We start from the raw sequence: 7,661 nt of genomic DNA on the forward strand, positions 1-7,661 counted from the left end.
TATTTTTTTTTTTTTTTTTTTTTTTTTTTTTGAGACGGAGTCTCGCTCTCTTGCCCAGGCTGGAGTGCAGTGGCCAGATCTCAGCTCACTGCAAGCTCCGCCTCCCGGGTTCACGCCATTCTCCGGCCTCAGCCTCCCGAGTAGCTGGGACTACAGGCGCCCGCCACCTCGCCCGGCTAGTTTTCTGTATTTCTTAGTAGAGACGAGGTTTCACCGTGTTAGCCAGGATGGTCTCGATCTCCTGACCTCGTGATCCACCCGTCTCGGCCTCCCAAAGTGCTGGGATTACAGGCTTGAGCCACCGCGCCCGGCCGAGTTTTTTATTTTCATAATTTGATTTTTAGATGAATATTTCCAACCACAGTTAACTGTTTCTGAGTTTTGTTAATACCATATACACTGCTTAGTTAACCAAGACCTAGTTGTTGGTTACTTTAGCTTTTCAAATTCATTTTTGCCCACCTTGTCTTGCCTTGCTCTGTTTATAATAGATGAAAACAACCTAAATTCATTTTAATAAAATCTTTGTTTGTCCAAACTGTTCCAGCTAACTAAATTGAGTGCTCCAAAGTCAAGCCGGCTTAAATTCCAATCTCAGTTCAGCCCCTTACCATTTACACAACATTGGGCAAATTAACCTCTCCCAATCTCAATTCCCCCATCTACTAAATGGGGATAAAACCTACTTTGTAGATGTTTTGTGAGAATTAAAAAGACATTGCCTGGCTGGGTGCAGTGGCTCACGCCTGTAATCCCAGCACTTTGGGCGGGAGGATTGCTTGAGTCCAGGAGTTTGAGACCAGTCTGAGCAACATGGCAAAACCCCGTCCCTACAAAAAATACAAAAATTAGGCATGGTGGTGCATGTCTATGGTTGCAGCTACCCAGGAGGCTGAGGTGAGAGGATTGCTTGAGCCTGGGAGGTCGAGGCCACAATGAACTGTGATCGTGCCACTGTGCTCCAGCCTGGGACGACACAGCAAGATCCTGTAAGAAAATAAAAAGAAAGGAAAAGAAAAGAAAAGAGGAGAAAAGAAATGGGAAGGGAAGGGAAGAAAAGAAAAGAAAAGAAAGAAAAGAAAAAGAAAGGAAGAAAAGGAAACGAAAAGAAAAGAGAAAAGAGATCACCACATAAGCAAGCTGTGAGTTCCTTCATCTAGGGCTAGATAATTCTTTGTTGTGTGGGTTGCTTGGTGCATTGTAGGATATTTTGTAGCCTCTGACCTTTACTTACTAGATGCCAGTAGTCCCCCCACCCCCCGTCCCCTGGAAGATGTGACAACCAAAAATGTCCCCAGACATTGCCAATACTGCCTTAGACCTGTCCCTCTCTCACCTCCATAACAAATGCCCCCAAGTCCTGTTGGTTCCTCCTTCATGTTACCTTTGGAATCGGTTCCCCTTTCTTCCTAGCTGGCTTAGCCCTTCAGTCCTCACCAGGGCAGCACAGAACCCCCGAGGCAACCTCCCTCCATCAGGCCTTCTGCCCTGCCTCCCTCCAGGGGCTGCCCAGAGGGTGAGACACGAAAACATGAAGGTCTGCTTTTGCTCTTTGATTTTCTCCTGTTTCTCCCAGCTCAGGCAAGTATCCAGGCCTTTCATTTTACTGAGCCAAAAGCCAGTGTCGCGTGTAAGACCCAAGACACTTTTCTTCCCCATCTTCTGTGCCTGCCTAAACCCTGGATGAGTGTATGTCCCAGTGCTCAGACAGGGAGTTGTGGGTGGTCTCTGGATGAGTAAGGGAATATGCAGAGGGCAGATCTGGCTTGACAGGGGATCAACAGTGGTCAGTCCTGAGGACAACTGGCACCCACACACCTCTCAGCAGCCTCGCTTCAAGCAAGTGGCAGAACATCACAAGGGGTGGGTGCCTGGCGTCCCTAGAGAGGGAAGACCTAAGACGGGGCCTCCTTGTGCCCCGTGCATGGCAGAGAAAGCAGCACAACCTTGTGGCCGGAAGGGCTCACATGTGCAGGGACGCTGGGCATTTCCATGGACACAGTGTGACTGCCACTGGGCAGCTTCGACCTGCAGGGTCCCCTTTCTCCAATGCTTCATTGCTGCATAAGTTTCTGGGACCTTTCCCCCAATCCACGGTAAAAAGAGCTCGCCAAAGCGACTGAGAATGGATTTCTCAAATGCCTGGCTGAATGGGGACTCAGAGTTGGACTTAATTTTCTTTTTTTTTTTTTTTCTTTTTTTTTTGAGAGCAAGTCTCAGTCTGTTGCCCAGCCTGGAGTGCAGTGGCGCCATCTTGGCTCACTGCAACCTCCACCTCCCAGGTTCAAGTGATTCTCCTGCCTCAGCCTCCCAAGTAGCTGGGATTATAGGCACACACACCCCCATGCCCAGCTAATTTTTTTTGTATTTTCAGCAGAGACAGGTTTCACCATGTTTTCCAGGCTGGTTTTGAACTCTTGACCTCAGGTTATCTGCCTGCCTCTGCCTCCCAAAGTGTTGGGATAACAGGCATGAGCCATCATGCCCGACCAATTCACTTTAATTATGGAAAACTTTCTTAAATGACGTGTCTCACATCAGCATCTATGAGTTTGTAAACTGAGGTTCAGATGCATCTCATGATGCAGAAGCCATCACGTCACTTCCCTGCCTCCAACCCTGCCCTGGCTCCCCATTACCTAAGAATGAAGGCTCCTCATGGTCCACCACAGAGGAAGCAGGGGCTCAGCCTCCACTCCAACTCCCAGGCCAGACATCACTAATCGATCACAGCATCTCGCTGGCTGTGTCTGAACACGGTCCCAGAATCCTTTGCAGCACTGCCCACTAGGCAGCCGCATGGGTCTGAGCTGGTCCTTGAGAAGTCAGGTAGTTTCTCTATTTTACCTCCATTTCCCCATTTTACTGCTTCTTAGATCCAGATATACCACTGGCAGATACATTTACATTGCAGAGGTAGTGGTTGTTTCCTCCAAAAATATTAATAAACTTAAAACACACTTTTGAATTGAGTGCATTTTAGAGCCGAAATAAAAGCAGCATCTCCCTCCCTGGTCTCCTGGAGTTTCCTCAAAGGCCATGTGAGAGGATCCATGCTGGCCCCTGTCTTCTCCTGTCTCTGTTAGCCGACACCAGCAGGCTGGTCCTTGCCTCTCTGTTTTCTTCCCTTTCCTCCCTCTACCCTAAGTATATCTGGGAAACATCAACTCATTTGTCTTTCAAGACTCACTTAAAGATCTCTAGGGAGCTGTCCCTGACCGCACAATGTCCCATCCAGCACAGTAGTGGGGAGGAGGTCACAGCACGGGGTCACTCTAAGTCCTGCCTACCTCCCTCTCCCAGACTGTCCTAGAGGACAGGGCTCCCTTCACACCCTTCCTAGTGCAGGGAGAGGCTCTGCTAGGAGCTCCTAGAAACAGGAAGAGCGCCACATGTGCCTTGGAGAAGTCACCACAGTCCAGCTCAGAGTTACACAGTTCTCCAGGCTTGGGGCTTACTGACCCACAGTATCAAGCAGTGAAAACTTGAAAGCCAATTGGTTAGCCCGCGGTGAAAACATAACAGTCAGGTGGAGTGGATGGTCACAGTGGTCTGACCAGGGTCTGCCCTCCTTGCTACCCAGCCAAGAGGCTTCCTTACCCAAGGTTACTTGGCAACGGTGGAGTCAGTACAGGAGCAGTGACTGATGGGCCTGGAACGTGGGATGGTGTCAGTTCTGACAGCTGCCCCAGTATCTCCTCAGTGGTAGAGGATCAGGTGGGCGGACCAGGTCACCTCCCTGGAGCGTGGAGGGTGGCCCTTCCCTCGCATGGCCACAAGGGCAGGACTCGTGGCCTTCAGTCTGTAACTCCAGCTGCCCTCTTGATGGACACATCGTGTTCTCAGATAAGGACACACCTTCACACTGGTCCTCGAGGCAATCCCTGCACACCTGGGAGGCCTCCACTCTCCCGCCACCGGCAGCACTCGGCTTCCTCACTTGTCTTTCTCATTTGCTGCCAAGGGCCACCCACGCCTGGCACTGGGTGGGTGAACTGAATGACTAGTGGCTACCAGGCTTCTTTTTCGTAGGTGCATGGGTTAGCAATTCGGAAACTACTTTCTGGGTATTTTAGAACCGGGCAAATAAGTAACCTGGAGCCAGGTTTCTCATTATTAGAGAAAGAAGTTGCAAATCTCAAGGGGAAGGTGACGATCCTTTTGCAGCTTGTAAGCGTGATGATTGGGTGTTTGCGAGAGCGTGTGTGATGTGCCACCCTCACATCTTGTTACAACATCAGCACATTAGCCGTGCGACATGAGAAATAATAAATAAAGGGGAAGCTTAGACTAAACCCTAGAGTGTGGGGTTGGCATTGGAAGTATCAGCATGAATTCCTATTTTTATATATATATATAGAGAGAGAGATAGAAATATAGAGAAGTGGGCCGGGTGCGGTGGCTCACGCCTGTAATCCCAGCACTTTGGGAGGCCAAGGCGGGCAGATCACGAGGTCAGGAGATCGAGACCATCCTGGCTAACACGGTGAAATCCCATCTCTACTATAAAAAACTACAAAAAATTAGCCAGGCGAGGTGGCAGGCGCCTGTAGTCCCAGCTACTCGGGAGGCTGAGGCAGGAGAATGGCGTGAACCCGGGAGGCAGAGCTTGCAGTGAGCCAAGATCACGCCACTGCACTCCAGCCTGGGTGACAGAGAGAGACTCCATCTCAAAAAAAAAAAGAAAGAAAGAAATAGAGAGAAGTGTACTCTATGGTTTTCTTCTTAGCTCTGACCACTGAGAGGTCCTAGGAGTGATGACATGCCGGCAGCAAGAAGCACACACACCTGACACCCATATCCTTGTTTCTGAATATCTGACCCCACTCAAAGGAGCCAGGGCTCCTGGAGAAATGGCTGATCCCAGGGCTGGTACAGGGAAGGGACAAGATGAGCCTGGAACACCTTTTTTTTCTTTTTCTTTTTTTTTTTTTTTTTGAGACAGAGTCTTGCTCTGTCAGCAGGCTGGATTGCAGTGGCACGATCTTGGCTCACTGCAACCTCCACCTCCCAGGTTCAAGTGATTCTCTTGCCTCAGCCTCCTAAGTAGCTGGGATTACAGGCGTGCACCACCACGCTTGGCTAATTTTTGTAGTTTTAGTAGAGATGGGGTTTCACCATGTTGGCCAGGCTGGTCTCAAACTCCTGACCTCAAGTGATCCACCTGCCTCAGCCTCCCAAAGTGCTGGGATTACAGGCGTGAGCCACCACACCTGACCTGCCTGGAACATCTTGTGCCAGAAAATAAGGAAGGGCCCTGATGATGATGGGGACACGTCCCAAGGAGACAGGAGCCAGTTTGAAGCTGCTCCCATGGCCAAATCTAAAAGAATTTCAGCATCCAAATAAATAATGATTGTAAATGAGTATAACTCATAGAAAAATAAGAATCTCTAAGTCCACATGGTATAAATCAACCAATAAATGAGTAGGGAAAGCTCTCCTGTAGAGTTGAGGGCCAGCTAATAGGTATAGAAGGATAGAATTAGTCCTGTACACCCAGCTACTTTGGAGGCTGAGGCAGGATGATCACTTGAGCCCAGGAGTTTAAGACCAGCTAGGGCTAAAAAGCAAGACCCTGTGAAGAAGAAAGAAGGAGAAGAGGGAGAGGAAGAGAAGAAGAAGAAGGAGAAGGAGGAGGAGGAGGAGGAGGAGGAAGAGGAGGAGAAGGAGATTAGAAAATCACCATCATTTGGTAATTTGGTAACATCACAGTGACAATTCAGGCAAGGACCATCAATGGGTGCTGAGTCTAGTGGTGACAGTCTTATGAGAAACAGGATATTTATATGGCTCCAGAGTGTCTCCCCACAAGACACTTACTCATGATGGGGGTAAAATAGTTATTTATGGAGTAGAAACCTGGCAAACAGCACTTTGACCAAGTGATGAAAGAAGTCGGCAACCTGTGCCTCCTGACACGATGTACTGAGGGCACACCATCACTTCTGGGTATTCCTGCCCGAAACACACAGCCTGAATCTCACCACAACTGAACATAAGGTTCAGCCCAACTAAGGAATATTCTACAGAATAACTGGCCAGGTGTCCTCAAAACTGTCAGGGTCATGAAAACAAAGACAGAGGAATTATTCAGATTAAAGGAAATGAAAGAGACATGGTGACTAAATGCAATATTTAGTCTCTTAAAAGCTTTGAAGAGAGCAGTGGATCTCCCAGCACGGAGGTTGAATTCAGTCCTGGACCAGAAAATAATTTGGGGGCCAACAATATTCTTGTTGGGATAATTGGAAACATTGGAGTCAGGTCTGAAGATCAGGTGATAGTGGTAGTTTATCAGTGAACTTCCTGATTTTGATAACTACATCATGGTTATATAAGAGAATGCCCCCTGTTTGCTGAATCCACGCCTTCCTAACTGTGGTGCAGCACTCTTCAGCGGCCTCCCGACAAAAGTGTTTCTGTCAAGAAGTCTGATGCGGGGGCACGCCCAAGATGACTGAATAGGAACAACTCCAGCCTCCAGCTCCCAGCGTGAGTGACTCAGAAGATGGGTGATTTCTGCATTTTCAACTGAGGTACCGGTTCGTCTCACTGGTGAGTGCCGGACAATCGGTGCTGGTCAGCTGGTGCAGCCCGACCAGCGAGAGCTGGAGCAGGGCAAGGCATCGCCTCACCTGGGAAGTGCAAAGGGGAAGGGAATCCCTTTTCCTAGCCAAGGGAAACTGAGACACACAACACCTGGAAAATCGGGTAACTCCCACCCTAATACTGCGCTTTACCAAGAGTCTTAGCAAACGGCACACCAGGAGATTATATCCCACACCTGGCCCAGAGGGTCCCATGCCCATGGAGCCTCCCTTATTGCTAGCACAGCGGTCTGAGATCTAACTGCAAGGCGGCAGCAAGGCTGGGAGAGGGGCGCCTGCCATTGCTGAGGCTTAAGAGGGTAAACAAAGCCACCAGGAAGCTCAAATTGAGTGGAGCCCACCGCAGCTCAAGGAGGCCGGCCTGCCTCTGTAGACTCCTCCTCTGGGGACAGGGCATAGCTAAACAAAAAGCAGCAGAAACCTTGGCAGAGGTAAATGCCCCTGTCTGATAGCTTTGAAGACAGCAGTGGATCTCCCAGCATGGAGGTTGAGATCTGAGAATGGACAGACTGCCTGCTCAAGTAGGTCCCTGACCCCTGAGTAGCCTAACTGGGAGACATCTCCCCCTAGGTGCAGACCGACACCTCACACCTCACACAGCAGGGTACACCCCTGAGACGAAGCTTCCAGAGTGAAAATCAGACAGCAACACTCTCTGTTCAGCAATATTCTATCTTCTGCAGCCTCTGCTGCTGATACCCAGGCAAACAGGGTCTGGAGTGGACCTCAAGCAAACTCCAACAGACCTACAGCAGAGGGTCCTGACTGTTAGAAGGTAGAACAAACAGAAAGGACACCCACACCAAAACCTCATCAGTACGTCACCATTATCAAAGACCAAAGGCAGATAAAACCACAAAGATGGGGAAAAAGCAGTGCAGAGAAGCTGGAAAGTCAAAAAATCAGAGCGCATCTCCCTCTCCAAAGGAACGCAGCTCATTGCCAGCAATGGAACAAAGCTGGACGGAGAATGACTTTCATGATTTGAGAGTAGAAGGCTTCAGTCAATCAAACTTCTCAGAGCTAAAGGAGGAACTACGTAACCAGCGC

At 49.3% G+C, this 7,661-nt stretch overlaps 1 non-coding gene across 1 annotated transcript; it reads left to right on the forward strand.

The window, feature by feature from the left end:
- The first annotated feature begins 4,155 nt into the window (after positions 1-4,155).
- LOC112605490 lies at positions 4,156-4,259 on the forward strand. Its single transcript, XR_003115476.1, has one exon. It is a non-coding gene; the product is annotated as a small nucleolar RNA U13 (small nucleolar RNA).
- The last annotated feature ends 3,402 nt before the right edge of the window (positions 4,260-7,661 follow it).

This window comes from Theropithecus gelada, chromosome 13 (genome assembly GCF_003255815.1).
Source record: "Theropithecus gelada isolate Dixy chromosome 13, Tgel_1.0, whole genome shotgun sequence".
Classification (NCBI taxonomy): Eukaryota; Metazoa; Chordata; class Mammalia; order Primates; family Cercopithecidae; genus Theropithecus; species Theropithecus gelada.